At 42.9% G+C, this 16,105-nt stretch overlaps 1 protein-coding gene and 1 long non-coding RNA gene across 2 annotated transcripts in view; both read right to left on the bottom strand.

Annotated features, from left to right (window-relative positions):
* LOC135542067 (calcium/calmodulin-dependent protein kinase type 1-like) overlaps nt 1–16,047 on the bottom strand; it is an 83,366-nt gene extending 67,319 nt beyond the window's left edge. Inside the window, exon 1 of the mRNA XM_064968697.1 lies at nt 15,942–16,047. The gene's annotated coding sequence lies outside the window, so the exon portion shown is untranslated. The remainder of the gene's footprint in view (nt 1–15,941) is intronic.
* LOC135541116 (uncharacterized) lies at nt 1,101–5,223 on the bottom strand. Its single transcript, XR_010455920.1, has 2 exons — nt 3,919–5,223; nt 1,101–3,596 (listed from the first exon to the last, which is right to left on the bottom strand). It is a non-coding gene; the product is annotated as an uncharacterized LOC135541116 (long non-coding RNA).
* Nucleotides 16,048–16,105: the final 58 nt, after the last annotated feature.

Genomic DNA, 16,105 nt, shown 5'->3' with positions numbered 1-16,105 from the left:
TATAATTCTACAATGTAAAAAACCTTTAAATGTGTAGGTGTGTCCAAACTTTTGACTGGCACTGTATTTGCTTTAAATAATTTTGCCCGCCAGTGAAGGCTATATAAATGAAAGGAACAGAAATAAGAAGTAGGCATCATAGACCAGCATGCAAAGCAATCTGCTTGGGGAAGCAGTAAGAGGAAGTCTAGTCAAATGTGACAGAGAGAGAGCCCTGTCAGTTATTCATGTTGGTAACACAGGAAGTATTCTGGGCCTTTCTGGTCTGGTAGCATGTCCTGCATCTTAATAGTCTAGTGCAGGGATGGGCAAATAATTTCCCCCCCAAAACATTTTTAGACACATTTTAGGAACTCAGTCAGGGTCTCAACTTACTGTTGCGAGTTAGAATAGCAGAATACACACGGTGCAATTTCGAAATGTTGTTGTGCATCAGCAGTCTTTATGTCAGTCCAAATGTGTAGAATTGCAGGAAATTAGCTGTAAGAGAACTCATTTTTCCGCTCCGCCCCATGGCAAAATGAGTAGAATTGCATGAAATTAGTTGCAAAATCTTCTCTCTGCCCCCTGGCAAAATGTGTAGAATTGTAGCAAACTTGCTCTAAAACAGCAACATTTTCTCTACAGCCCATGGCAAAATGTGTAGAATTGCACAAAATTAACTATAAAACTGACATTTCTATCCGCTGTCAATAGGGCAACTAAAATGTTTTGATGGGGGGGGCCCTCATGATGACTTACATTCTTTTGTGGCCCCTATCCCATTCAAAGTTGCCCATCCTAGGTCAAGTGGCTTCTACGCTCTCCTCTTCTCATGTTCAGTCATTATAGATCAGAGCAGATGAAGGAAAGTAGCCATATACAGTATGATCTCTGAGTGCCGGTGTTATGTGCCCTTAATTGACACAGGTGCAGAGGTAGGGCTAGACGATGTGGCCTAAAAATCATATCTACATTTTTTTTAAATGTTTTCTCTAAATAAGCATTTCTGTACAATTCAAGGTAAAATAGACTGCATTTCAAACAGTCAGCAATAATCAAATAAATTCAGGGCTCGTGTGTCACGGCCGTCGAATGAAGTAGACCAAAGCGCAGCGTGGTGAGTGTACATATTCCTTTTATAGGATGACGCCGACAAAAACAATAAACAATACAAACACAACCACGAAGTTTAAGGGCTATGTGTCACAAACAAAGTTAACTACCCACAAAGACAGGTGGGAAAAAGGGCTGCCTAAGTATGGTTCCCAATCAGAGACAACGATTTTACAGCTGTCCCTGATTAAGAACCATACCCGGCCAAAACAAAGAAATACAAAACATAGAAAATAGAACATAGAATGCCCACCCCACATCACACCCTGACCTAACCAAATAGAGAAATAAAATGGCTCTCTAAGGGCAGGGCGTGACATCGTGAACATCAGAAAAATACAAGTAGGTTTGCACATTTTGGGGAAAATTCAGAAGTGGAAACTTTCTGTGGGAATTAACGGGAATATATGGGAATTAACAGGAATATATTGGAATTCACGGAAATATATACAAATTAATATTAATACCATTTAAATGTAGATGTTTTTTGCATTGGAAATATTTACCATATCATATGGAGACGGAAACAAACATTTTACCTCGTCATAAGTAGACATAATTGCAAATTATTAAATTCTTCCAATAGAATTTTTTTTAAACTATTTAGTTACGAATTGGACTTTAATTAAATGAGTTGACATGGGATGATTTCACTGAACAACAAAAGAAAGGGAATATTGAATGATCCCCAATGATCCATCGCATCTCCCAAAAACGTTTCCAACAAATGATTGTCAAGAAACTAAAGCTTTGGGTGTCTTCCCCTCGGGCTTCCATGTCTTCTCCCTGGACTTCCTCAATGTCCACGTCTTCAACATCAGACTCTGAGGCCTCATCTTCACTGTAACTTTCCAACCTTGTTAAGGATGGCTCGTTGTCAGGCTCAAAAAGCCTCAAATTTGCCCAGATGGCCAACACTTTTATTGGCCAGCCTGTTGCGTGCTTTGGTGTGTGTGTTCCCAAACAAGGACCAGTTGCGCTCTGAGGTGGCTGATGTTGGTGGGATTTGGAGGATGATGGAGGCAACAGGGGAAAGAGCCTCAAATCCAACAAGTCCCTTCCACCAGGTGGCTGATGAGATATGTTGGCACAACTGCCATACTTGCAGGCCAAGGTGGTGAGACACGATAGTGGTGACACTATATGCCATGTTGATCTTTGCACCAAACAGGATGCTCTTGCCAGCATACTTAGGGTCCAACAACATGTACACTGTGGCGTGTATGGGCTTCAGGCAGAAGTCTTCACGCTTTTTGATGTATTTCAGAACTGCAGTTTCCTTTGCTTGGAGCAACAGTGAAGTGGGCAGGACAGTACGGATTTCTTCTCTTACATATGCAAGCAGAGTCTGAACACAAGACAGGATGGCATTGTCTCCCTCAATCCGTGTAATGGCTACTGCTATAGGGTTCAGGAGTTTCAGGCTGCTTACCACTCTCTCCCAAAATACATCATCCAGGAGGATCCTCTTGATGGGGCTGTCCATATCGGCAGACTGTGAAATGGCCATTTCTTGGAGAGACTCCTTCTCCTCCAGGAGACTGTCAAACATGATGACAACAACACCCCCAACGGGTGTTGCTGGGCAGCTTCAATGTGGTGCTCTTATTCTTCTCACTTTGCTTGGTGCGGTAGATTGCTGATATAACTTGATGACACTTCACATACCTAACCATTTCCTTGGCTATCTTGTAGAGTGTATCCATTGTTTTCAGTGCCATGATGTCCTTGAGGATCAGATTCAATGCATGAGCAGCATAGCCAATGGGTGTGATTTGAGGGTAAGACTCCTCCACTTTAGACCAAGCAGCCTTCATGTTCACAGAATTGTCTGTCTGACTGCCTTCAGCTCATCTGCAATGTAGAGACCAGTGTGTCTTTTGTCCCTTGTGTCTGTGCTCTTGTGGAATACTGGTTATGGGGTGGAGATGATATAATTAATTATTCCTTGCCCATGAACATTTGACCACCCATCAGAGATGATTGCAATACAGTCTGCTTTCTCTATGATCTGCCTGACCTTCACTTGAACTCTGTTGAAATCTGCATCCAGCAAATTAGTAGATAAAGCATGTCTGGTTGGAAGAGTGTATGCTGGGCGAAGAACATTGAAAAATCTCTTCCAATACACATTGCCTGTGAGCATCAGAGGTGAAGCAGTTGCATCCACACCTCAAGCAAGACATTCATCAGCATTTTTCTGACTATGTTCTTCCATTGAGTCAAAAAAACTTCTGATTGCAGGAGGACCATGAGCTGTTGCTATCGATAAGGTGTCTGATTCATAATTTTCACCTCGAATAGAAGTAGAGGGACTTTGGTCAGAGGTTGCTTGTTGTGAGCTCTGAGGGAACGTTATGCACATGGCCAGATGATTCTGCATCTTTGTTGCATTCTTCACATATGATTTGGCACAGTATTTGCACATATACACAGCTTTTCCTTCTACATTAGCTGCAGTGAAATGTCTCCACACATCAGATAGTGACCGTGGCATTTTCCTGTCAAGATCAGAAAAGAAATCATTAAGAAAAACAAATACAATTCCATGTACAGATAAATAGTTATGCAGTTAGATTAAACAACTCCTTTGTAAGATACATTTGTTTTAATGAAACATGTATGGAAACAGGTGAAGTAACACTGCTCAGTTAATAGGCTCAAGCAAGCTAAACCGCACATGGTAGCAAAAACTAACTAGCAGAAAGTGTTAACAAGTTAGAAATGATTTAAACACACCTTGCTGTAGGCTACTATTTACTAGTTAACAAAAATGGCATACAAAATATATTCACCCCACCTAGTATTGTAATCAAAACTTACCAGAAAGCATGTAGTCCTTGGCTCAGACAGTGTAGTAGTGTGGGCTCAATAGCATCTCATTAGTTCGCAAGATCTTGAGAATCAGATGTACATGTGATTGAAGACTGCACTGCACATGTGATGGAAGAATGCACTGTGCATGCAGAGGGTTGCAATTCCATTGAATTGGGGATAGTTTAACCAAAATATGCCACAAGACCTAGAATTGCCTTATGTGTATCCCACAAAAAAAGGTTCACTGTTATAAACTACATTTTCGATGATTTTAAGCAAAATTCCTGGGATTAACTTCCCAAGGACAATTTCCAGAAAAACTCTGAAAATTTACCGGAACGTTTCCGACCCTTTGCAACCCTAAATATCAGCCTTCCACAACCATAGGACCAGTTGCGATTTTAGCATGTTAATCTTGTAAACTAAAAAACTATTTTTTAGATGAATTCCAGCAAAGCCACTACACAACACAACACTAAACAATACATTAATTGCACTATGATGGTGACAAATGGTGCCCACAAACTGTTACGGCCTACAGAAAACTGTCCCAACAGCAGAGCTTTCTTTTCAGCACCATGGAGTGGATCCTTACCACCTCTAAACCTGGCTATCAGCGGAGCCTTGTCAGGCAGCGAAACAGTTAATTCAGCCTCATTTACTGCATTAAAAAAAACATAACTGACTTGCTTAAACAAATGTGTTTTTTACCGACAAGCGGCCCTGAATGACGGATCGCCACTGCATTGGACCCACTAATAATTTCATTATTTTATCAAAATAGTTTAAGCTGCTTCTTTGCAATAATCACCGATCAAGTCAGTCTATGAAAAGGCCCTTTTTGTTACAAAATTTTACCAGAACCATGCATAATGCACATTCACTAATAATTACTAACTTCTTGTTGCATGCGTTATAGAAAATGAACACCGGGCTCATGAAACAATCTCTCAAGCGCAAGCCTACATGCTAGTGAGTAACCAGCTAATCTTTATACTTCAAGTTTAGCCAACTTGGATCTATTTGCTAGCTAACAAGGCAGAACAGTTGAATTTGTTATGAACACACCCTTCTGTCCATCTCCAACTGTTTGAACAGCATGCTAGCCTGTCCTCTTTGTCCAGATGTTGAAATCAAGTGGCCTACCTTATTTTTCAGAATGAGAACAAGTTGCCAACTCCTTATACAAATGCATATTTTTATGCTTATTGCACATTTATAAAACACAGACTAGACAGCTAGCATAACAGTCTTTGGCTAAAACACTGCTAGCAGTACATGGTACTGCAATGACCTCCACCACAAACTGAGTATTCATTTTCCAGAACCAATGATTATTGACACTCCAGTTTTAGTAGTTATGGGTTAACTTCTCCTGTTACAGTAATGTCTCAATGTGTTTCGGTGTCCATATGACCAGTTATGTTGAAACAAACCTCAAATGCAAATAGTGAGTTGAAACCACTTGTCAGAGAGGAAGAAGTTATCTCTCATCTTTGTTGTTGTGAGTGGCAGAAGGAGGGGATTGGTGTGTGTGGAAGGAAAGAGGAAGAGGCGAAGCAAGAGGTTTCAATCTCACCAAAATCAGTCAGAAATTATCCAAATGCATTTCTATGGGCATATTTTGGAACTAAGCCCTGACCGAAATTGAGGTTGATGCATTTTGCATGCTTCTATGTCAATATCATGTAATAAGCCCATGATAAAAATGCTCTCTGTAGAAGGATGTCCCTTGGGGGTATCCGTACTAGATGCATTTTGCATGCTTCTATGTCAATATCATGTAATAAGCCCATGATAAAAATGCTCTCTGTAGAAGGATGTCCCTTGGGGGTATCTGTCCTAGAGGTCAACCGATTAATCGGAATGAGCGATTAATTAGGGCAGATTTCAAGTTTTCATAACAATTGGAAATCGGTATTTTTGGGCACCGATTTGCAGATTAAAAAAATAATAATAATAATTTATATATATATATATATATATATATATAGATTTTTTTATACCTTTATTTAACTAGGCAAGTCAGTTAAGAACACATTCTTATTTTCAATGACGGCCTAGGAATGGTGGGTTAACTGCCTTGTTCAGGGGCAGAACGAAAGGGTTACACCTTGTCAGCTCGGGGGATCCAATCTTGCAACCTTACAGTTAACTAGTCCAACGAAATAACGACCTGCCTCTTTCTCGTCGCACTCCACAAGGAGACTGCCTGTTACGCGAATGCAGTAAGCCAAGGTAAGTTGCTAGCTAGCATTAAACTTATCTTATAAAAAACAAACAATCATAATCACTAGTTAACTACACATTGTTGATGATATTACTAGATATTATCTAGTGTGTCCTGCGTTGCATATAATCTGACTGAGCATACAAGTATCTAAGTATCTGACTGAGCGGTGGTAGGCAGAAGCAGGCGCGTAAACATTCATTCAAACAGCACTTTCGTGTGTTTTGCCAGCAGCTCTTCGTTGTGCGTCAAGCATTGCGCTGTTTATGACTTCAAGCCTATCAACTCCCGAGATGAGGCTGATGTAACCAAAGTGAAAAGGCCAATTCAAATCAAATCAAATCAAATGTATTTGTCACATACACATGGTTAGCGGATGTTAATGCGAGTGTAGTGAAATGCTTGTGCTTCTAGTTCAAACAATGTAGTAATAACCAATGAGTAATCTAACCTAACAATTCCCATTATTAAAGTGGCTGGAGTTGAGTCAGTGTGTTGGCAGCAGCCACTCAATGTTAGTGGTGGCTGTTTAACAGTCTGATGGCCTTGAGATAGAAGCTGTTTTTCAGTCTCTCGGTCCCTGCTTTGATGCACCTCTACTGACCTCGCCTTCTGGATGATAGCGGGGTGAACAGGCAGTGGCTCGGGTGGTTATTGTCCTTGATGATCTTTATGGCCTTCCTGTGACATCGGGTGGTGTAGGTGTCCTGGAGGGCAGGTAGTTTGCCCCCCGGTGATGCGTTGTGCAGACCTAACTACCCTCTGGAGAGCCTTACGGTTGTGGGCGGAGCAGTTGCCGGGCACCAGGCGGGATACAGCCCGACAGGATGCTCTCGACAGTGCATCTGTAGAAGTGTGTGAGTGCTTTTGGTGACTAGCCGAATTTCTTCAGCCTCCTGAGGTTGAAGAGGCGCTGCTGCGCTTCTTCACGACGCTGTCTGTGTGGGTGGACCAATTCAGTTTGTCCGTGATGTGTACGCGAGGAACTTAAAACTTACTACCCTCTCACTACTGTCCCATCGATGTGGATAGGGATGGGGGTGCTCCCTCTGCTGCTTCCTGAAGTCCACAATCATCTCCTTCGCTTTGTTGACGTTGAGAGTGAGGTTATTTTCCTGACACCACATTTCGAGAGCCCTCACCTACTCCCTGTAGGCAGTCTCGTCGTTGTCGGTAATCAAGCCTACCACTGTATTGTCGTCCACAAACTTGATGATTGAGTCGTGGGTGAACAGGGAGTACAGGAGAGGGCTCAGAATGCAGAATTCCGTGTTGAGGATCAGCAGGATCAGCAGGGTGGAGATGTTGTTACCTACCCTCACCACCTGGGGGCGGCCCTTCAGGAAGTCCAGTACCCAGTTGCACAGGGCGGGGTCGAGACCCAGGGTCTCGAGCTTGATGATGAGCTTGGAGGGTACTATGGTGTTAAATGCTGAGCTGTAGTCGATGAACAGCATTCTCACTTAGGTATTCCTCTTGTCCAGATGGGTTAGGGCAGTGTGCAGTGTGGTTGAGATTGCATCGTCTGTGGACCTATTTGGGCGGTAAGCAAATTGGAGTGGGTCTAGGGTGTCAGGTAGGGTGGAGGTGATATGGTCCTTGACTAGTCTCTCAAAGCCCTTCATGATGACGGAAGTGAGTGCTACGGGGCGGTAGTCGTTTAGCTCAGTTACCTTAGCTTTCTTGGGAACATGGACAATGGTGGCCCTCTTGAAGCATGTGGGAACAGCAGACTGGGATAAGGATTGATTGAAAATGTCCGTAAACACACCAGCCAGCTGGTCTGCGCATGCTCTGTGGACGCGGCAGGGAATGTCGTCTGGGCCTGCAGCCTTGCGAGGGTTAACACATTTAAATGTTTTACTCATGTCGGCTGCAGCGAAGGAGACTCCGCAGGTTTTGGTTGAGGGCCGTGTCAGTGGCACTGTATTGTCCTCAAAGCGGGCAAAAAAGTAATTTAGTCTGCCTGGGAGCAAGACATCCTGGTCCGAGACGGGGCTGGTTTTCTTTTTGTAATCCGTGATTGATTGTAGACCCTGCCACCTCTTGTGTCTAAGCCGTTGAATTGTGACTCTACTTTGTCTCTATACTGACACTTAGCTTGTTTGATTGCCTTGCGGAGGGAATAGCTACACTGTTTGTATTCGGTCATGTTTCCGGTCACCTTCCCCTGGATAAAAGCAGTGGTTCGCGCTTTCAGTTTCACGCGAATGCTGCCATCAATCCACGGTTTCTGGTTTGGGAATGTTTTAATCGTTGTTATGGGAATGACATTGTCAATGCACTTTCTAATGAACTCGCTCACCGAATCAGAGTATTCGTCAAATCAAATCAAATCAAATTTTATTTGTCACATACACATGGTTAGCAGATGTTAATGCGAGTGTAGCGAAATGCTTGTGCTTATAGTTCCGACAATGCAGTAATAACCAACAAGTAATCTAACTAACAATTCCTAAACTACTGTCTTATACACAGTGTAAGGGGATAAAGAATATGTACATAAAGATATATGAATGAGTGATGGTACAGAAAGGCATAGGCAAGATGCAGTAGATGGTATCGAGTACAGTATATACATATGAGATGAGTATAGGGTAAAACAAAGTGGCATAGTTAAAGTGGCTAGTGATACATGTATTACATAAGGATGCAGTAGATGATATAGAGTACAGTATATACGTATGCATATGAGATGAATAATGTAGGGTATGTAAACATTATATAAGGTAGCATTGTTTAAAGTGGCTAGTGATATATTTTCATTTCATCAATTCCCATTATTAAAGTGGCTGGAGTTGAGTCAGTGTCAGTGTGTTGGCAGCAGCCACTCAATGTTAGTGGTGGCTGTTTAACAGTCTGATGGCCTTGAGATAGAAGCTGTTTTTCAGTCTCTCGGTCCCTGCTTTGATGCACCTCTACTGACCTCGCCTTCTGGATGATAGCGGGGTGAACAGGCAGTGGCTCGGGTGGTTATTGTCCTTGATGATCTTTATGGACTTCCTGTGACATCGGGTGGTGTAGGTGTCCTGGAGGGCAGGTAGTTTGCCCCCGGTGATGCATTGTGCAGACCTAACTACCCTCTGGAGAGCCTTACGGTTGTGGGCGGAGCAGTTGCCGTACCAGGCGGGGATACAGCCCGACAGGATGCTCTCGATTGTGCATCTGTAGAAGTGTGTGAGTGCTTTTGATGACTAGCCAATTTCTTCAGCCTCCTGAGGTTGAAGAGGCGCTGCTGCGCCTTCTTCACGACGCTGTCTGTGTGGGTGGACCAATTCAGTTTGTCTGTGATGTGTACGCCGAGGAACTTAAAACTTGCTACTCTCTCCACTACTGTCCCATCGATGTGGATAGGGGATGGGGTGCTCCCTCTGCTGCTTCCTGAAGTCCACAATCATCTCCTTAGTTTTGTTGATGTTGAGTGTGAGGTTATTTTCCTGACACCACATTCCGAGAGCCCTCACCTACTCCCTGTAGGCCGTCTCGTCGTTGTTGGTAATCAAGCCTACCACTGTTTGTCGTCCACAAACTTGATGATTGAGTTGGAGGCGTGCTTGGCCACGCAGTCGTGGGTGAACAGGGAGTACAGGAAAGGGCTCAGAACGCACCATTGTGGGGCCCCAGTGTTGAGGATCAGCGGGGAGGAGATGTTGTTACCTACCCTCACCGCCTGGGGGCGGCCCGTCAGGAAGTCCAGTACCCAGTTGCACAGGGCGGGGTCGAGACCCAGGGTCTCGAGCTTGATGACGAGCTTGGAGGGTACTATGGTGTTGAATGCCGAGCTGTAGTCGATGAACAGCATTCTCACATAGTTATTCCTCTTGTCCAGATGGGTTAGGGCAGTGTGCAGTGTGGTTGAGATTGCATTGTCTGTGGACCTATTTGGGCGGTAAGCAAATTGGAGTGGGTCTAGGGTGTCAGGTAGGGTGGAGGTGATATGGTCCTTGACTAGTCTCTCAAAGCACTTCATGATGACGGAAGTGAGTGCTACGGGCGGTAGTCGCTTAGCTCAGTTACCTTAGCTTTCTTGGGAACAGGAACAATGGTGGCCCTCTTGAAGCATGTGGGAACAGCAGACTGGTATAGGGATTGATTGAATATGTCCGTAAACACACCAGCCAGCTGGTCTGCGCATGCTCTGAGGGCGCGGCTGGGGATGCCATCTGGGCCTGCAGCCTTGCGATGGTTAACACGTTTAAATGTTTTATTCACCTCGGCTGCTGTGAAGGAGAGACCGCATGTTTCCGTTGCAGGCCGTGTCAGTGGCACTGTATTGTCCTCAAAGCGGGCAAAAAAGTTATTTAGTCTGCCTGGGAGCAAGACATCCTGGTCCGTGACTGGGCTGGATTTCTTTCTGTAGTCCGTGATTGACTGTAGACCCTGCCACATGCCTCTTGTGTCTGAGCCGTTGAATTGAGATTCTACTTTGTCTCTGTACTGACGCTTAGCTTGTTTGATAGCCTTGCGGAGGGAATAGCTGCACTGTTTGTACTCGGTCATATTACCAGACACCTTGCCCTGATTAAAAGCAGTGGTTCGCGCTTTCAGTTTCACGCGAATGCTGCCATCAATCCACGGTTTCTGGTTAGGGAATGTTTTAATCGTTGCTATGGGAACGACATCTTCAACACACGTTCTAATGAACTCGCACACCGAATCAGCGTATTCGTCAATGTTGTTATCTGACGCAATATGAAACATGTCCCAGTCCACGTGATGGAAGCAGTCTTGGAGTGTGGAGTCAGCTTGGTCGGACCAGCGTTGGACAGACCTCAGCGTGGGAGCTTCTTGTTTTAGTTTTTGTCTGTAGGCAGGTATCAGCAAAATGGAGTCGCGGTCAGCTTTTCCGAAAGGGGGGCGGGGCAGGGCCTTATATGTGTCGCGGACGTTAGAGTAACAGTGATCCAAGGTTTTTCCACCCCTGGTTGCGCAATCGATATGCTGATAAAATTTAGGAGTCTTGTTTTCAGATTAGCCTTGTTAAAATCCCCAGCAACAATGAATGCAGCCTCCGGATAAATGGTTTCCAGTTTGCAAAGAGTTAAATAAAGTTCGTTCAGAGCCATCGATGTGTCTGCTTGGGGGGATATATACGGCTGTGATTATAATCGAAGAGAATTCTCTTGGTAGATAATGCGGTCTAAATTTGATTGTGAGGAATTCTAAATCAGGTGAACAGAAGGATTTGAGTTCCTGTATGTTTCTTGATGATTGAGTTGGAGGCGTTGTTGTTGGAGGCAATGCGGAACATATCCCAATCCACGTGATCGAAGCAGTTTTGAAGTGTGGAATCAGATTGGTCGGACCAGCGTTGAACAGACCTGAGCGCGGGAGCTTCTTGTTTTAGTTTCTGTCTGTAGGTAGGGAGCAACAAAATGGAGTCGTGTTCAGCTTTTCCGAAAGGAGGGTGGGGGAGGGCCTTATATGCGTTGCGGAAGTTAGAATAGCAATGATCCAAGGTTTTACCAGCCCTGGTTGCGCAATCGATATGCTGATAGCGCGCGATAATAGCGTTTCAAACGTCACTCGCTCTGAGCCTTCTAGTAGTTGTTCCACTTGCTCTGCATGGGTAATGCTGCTTTGATGGTGGCTGTTGTCGTTCTGTTGCTGGTTCGAGCCCAGGGAGGAGCGAGGAGAGGGATGGAAGCTATACTGTTGCACTGGCAATACAAAAGTGCCTATAAGAACATCCAATAGTCAAAAGTGAATGAAATACAGATGGTATAGAGAGAAATAGTCCGATCATTTCTATAATAACTACAACCTAAAACTTCTTACCTGGGAATATTGAAGACTCGTGTTAAAAGGAACCACCAGCTTTCATATGTTCTCATGTTCTGAGCAAGGAACTGAAACGTTAGCTTTCTTACATAGCACATATTGCACTTTTATTTTCTTCTCCAACACTTTGTTTTTGCATTATTTAAACCAAATTGAACATGTTTCATTATTTACTTGAGGCTAAATTGATTTTATTGATGTATTATATTAAGTTAAAGTAAGTGTTCATTCAGTAATGTTGTAATTGTCATTATTACAATTTTTTTTTAAACTTAATCGGCGATTAATCGGTATCGGCTTTTTTGGACCTCCAATAATCGGTATCGGTATCGGTATCGGCGTTGAAAAATCATAATCTGTCAACCTCTAACACACACACACACACACACACACACACACACACACACACACACAAAGTAGAAAGGCCCATTGGCTCATCACCCATTGGCTCATCTTCAGTGCACTCATAAGCTCTCTTGCTTAATAAGCCTTCAGTAACATGCGATGCAAACTAATTTATCTGAACCTCATCACTGAGTACAATCTGTGTTTAAAGATTTTCCAGCTTTTGCTCTTTATTGTACAAAGTCATCACTCCACTACTGATCCTTTCCTGATTACACACTTTCCATAAATGATGTGTGTTTAGTTGTCATATCAATAAAGGCTCACTAGTGGATCAGAATGCCAAAGGACATTAGGCACAGACCAGCTCCACAACCCAGCTGTGTGTGTGTGTGTGTGTGTGTGTGTGTGTGTGTGTGTGTGTGTGTGTGTGTGTGTGTGTGTGTGTGTGTGTGTGTGTGTGTGTGTGTGTGTGTGTGTGTGTGTGTGTGTGTGTGTGTGTGTGTGTGTGTGTGTGTGTGTGTGTGTGTGTGTGTGTGTGTGTGTGTGTGTGTGTGTGTGTGTGTGTGTGAATCCATGGACCAATCAGTGCAGAGGTCACATGACATTGACCCCCAACAGAGAATAGGGACAGAGGTGTGCAGAGGAACAATGGCAATTGAGGTTACACAAAGTAACAAAAATAAAGCAAATCTGGTTAAAAACATGGTAAATTATAAAAATCCTTCAAATATTTTACGGCAATAAACATGCTATATGTTTTCACAATCGCTCTAGCCTAACATAGCAACTCCAGACAAGCCTTCAGAAAATCCATGGTGTATCCCCAGTCGCTTTTATCCACTTTAGTGAAAACACCTTCATATGTTTGGTCTATTGATATAACTTTACATTACACCCAGTGGGGGCTCCTCAGAGGAGGAAGGGGAGGACCATCCTCCTCAGTGAATTTTATTAAAAATTAAACATAGTTTATCCTGTTTAGATAAAACAATACTAAATATATTCATGTCACCAAATAATGGATTAAAACACACTGTTTTGCAATGAAGGTCTACAGTAGCCTCAACAGCACACTCTGGGGTTGCACCATGGTGTAGCCAGAGGAAGACAGAAACTAGCTGTCCTATGGCTAAACAATGGTGCTACCCCAGAGTGTGCTGTTGAGGCTACAAATCCTAGGAGGCTAATGCTTCTCACCCCCTTCCATAGACTGACAAAGTATTTTTGACGACTTCCGGAGGATGTCCTCCAATCTTTCAAAGCTCTTGCGGCATAAACTGACATATTGTCCACCCAATCAAATGATCAGAGAATCACTAAAAGAATAACCTACAGCTAGCTAGCATTGCATAAAATGTGGAGAGGAGTTGACTCAAAGAGAGAGAAAGAAAATAGTTGAACAGTTTTTAACAAATGATTTATTCAAAAATGAACGAGAAGCAAGAGAGAGATAGAGAGCTAATTATATTTAGTTTTAGTTTTTTTCACTTTCACTTTCACTTACTTAGCTTGCCAATGCAGCTAGGTAGTTAATCCTACTCAAACACCCGGCTCAAACAGAGAGGGATTGTTAGCTAGCTGGAACTCTTCCAAGTCAAGGTAAGATTTAGTTGTATTAATTTATTGCCATCAGGGAATTCCAGTGTACCTACTAAACTGCTTGCTGTACACTGTACTGCATAATTGTAACAGGTTTACTAACGCATTTAGATCTAGTAGCTATGTTGACTATGATATTAGCTAATATGGTGACAATGGTGTAGGCAGTGAGTACCGGTTAGAAGTTATGGTATGAAGGTTTTGCTTAGAATGCTTTTTAGCCTGGTCACAGACAGCTGTTATTTTTTTTATTTAACTTATATTTAACTAGGCAAGTCGGTTAACAACAAATGTGTATTTACAATGACGGCCTACCCTGGCCAAACCCTAACCCAGACAACAATGGGCCTAGTTGTATGCCGCCCTATGGGACTCCCAATCACGTCCGGTTGCGCTGAAGTCCACAAGCGAAGGGAAAATGTGAGAGGAGGAGAGCGTGTAGATGTGAGAAGGAATTATACAACAAACAAAGTAATCATGATGTTTGTATGTGGCTGCTATGAAAGTGAACTGTGTGTGTGGGTGATCAGGGGTATATTCATTCCGACCTATTCTGTTGAAAAACTTTTCTTACATGGAAGCAAACGAAAAGGGGATAAGCATACCTTAATTTGTCCAAAAGAAACTCTCGTTTGCAACTGTTTGGACTACTGATTACACCCTAAATCAGATAGATGAAGCCAAGAGAGTGCAAGGCGGTATTGAATGTGTCACTGGCTTTTACCTTGATTAATAAAATGCTTATTTTATTTTAGGCTAGGTTGTAACAACCTCATGATGGGTATAGGTAAAATGTTAGTATCATGTAGTAGCCTAAACCTATCAATTTCACTTTGAGCCTGGTGAATGGGAATATGAGTGACAGTCATCCAATATCCTGTAATAGAAAAAATACCATGCTCCCCCCCAAAACAAACTGTTTACACCCTGTGACAAAAGGTCAAGAGCATGTAGGCTAGCCTAACTGATACCTCCACATTGAGAGCTGCAACATCACAGTGTCTCTGTGTTACAGTAACATATCACTGTCCACTCACAAATATAACATTCTCCTTGTCATGATATCATCTTGATCTGAACCACAGCTCATCAGGGACACCGGAGTCTATGACACTAAGCAAATCCCTTTCAAAATGAGCTTTTTAATTGATAAGCCGCGTTCTCCTTCCGAGCTGGCTCATGGAACGTGAGCGAGGATGTATGTGTGTCGTGTGTGTGTGTATGTGTGTGTTTGTATGTGTATGTGTATGTGTGTGTGTGTGTGTGTGTGTGTGTGTGTGTGTGTGTGTGTGTGTGTGTGTGTGTGTGTGTGTGTGTGTGTGTGTGTGTGTGTGTGTGTGTGTGTGTGTGTGTGTGTGTGTGTGTGTGTGTGTGTGTGTGTGTGTGTGTGTGTGTGTGTGTGTGTGTGTGTGTAATAGACTGTATAAAAAATTATGAGCGCTCGAAGGAGAGAGAGAATGCAAGCAGAAGACAAAAATACCTCAAGCATTCTAGATTAGTAAGACACTAAAATGGGGAAATGGTTACAATAAGTTATAACACATTTATGAGGACCTACACTCTAAAATGTCAATGATAAAATTAAGCACTACTATCAGTTTATACTCTTTCTATTGGTTTGCACACACTCCATCAGTGGCCTCTGATCTCTACTGAAAAATATGCTTAGTACCATAAACCAATATGCCCGCAACTCTTTAGTATCTGGGCTATGTAAATACTAATGTTAAACACTAGCATGCATATTCATATGAATGAACGTTCCACATGATGGGGCACTGTCTGTCTCGTAGCTTGTTTCAGTCTGAGAGGTCAACCAGCTACGAAACAATTACTTTCAATAGATTATTCATTTAAACTAGTACGAAACTATAGTTATAAAAGCAATAAACTATTTAGGCTATGGTTTAACATTTCAAATAGGTTTTTAGGCAGACCAGAAACGTAAACTATTCTCGCATTCAGGGCATTTTTCCATATAGCGACAACATCTGAATTATACATTTGAATTATGCCAGTCATTATAATAATGTCCACACAATGTTCTAATCAACATAACAGAGATTCTTACCTGTGATTTGTACGATTTCAAAGGTTGTTCCTTTCTTACTGTTTCACCAATGTTGGACTCGCGTCGCTCGCGGAAAAACTGGATTCGACACCTCCAACAGCACTCTCATGACGTCAGGGCAATGGGCGGAGGGAGTGGCAAACACAAGGGGCTCCAACATCAAT

Source organism: Oncorhynchus masou, chromosome 6 (genome assembly GCF_036934945.1).
Source record: "Oncorhynchus masou masou isolate Uvic2021 chromosome 6, UVic_Omas_1.1, whole genome shotgun sequence".
In the NCBI taxonomy this organism is placed as follows: Eukaryota; Metazoa; Chordata; class Actinopteri; order Salmoniformes; family Salmonidae; genus Oncorhynchus; species Oncorhynchus masou.
Note: the sequence above shows the minus strand (reverse complement) of the source record. Positions and strands in the feature narration are given on the sequence as shown.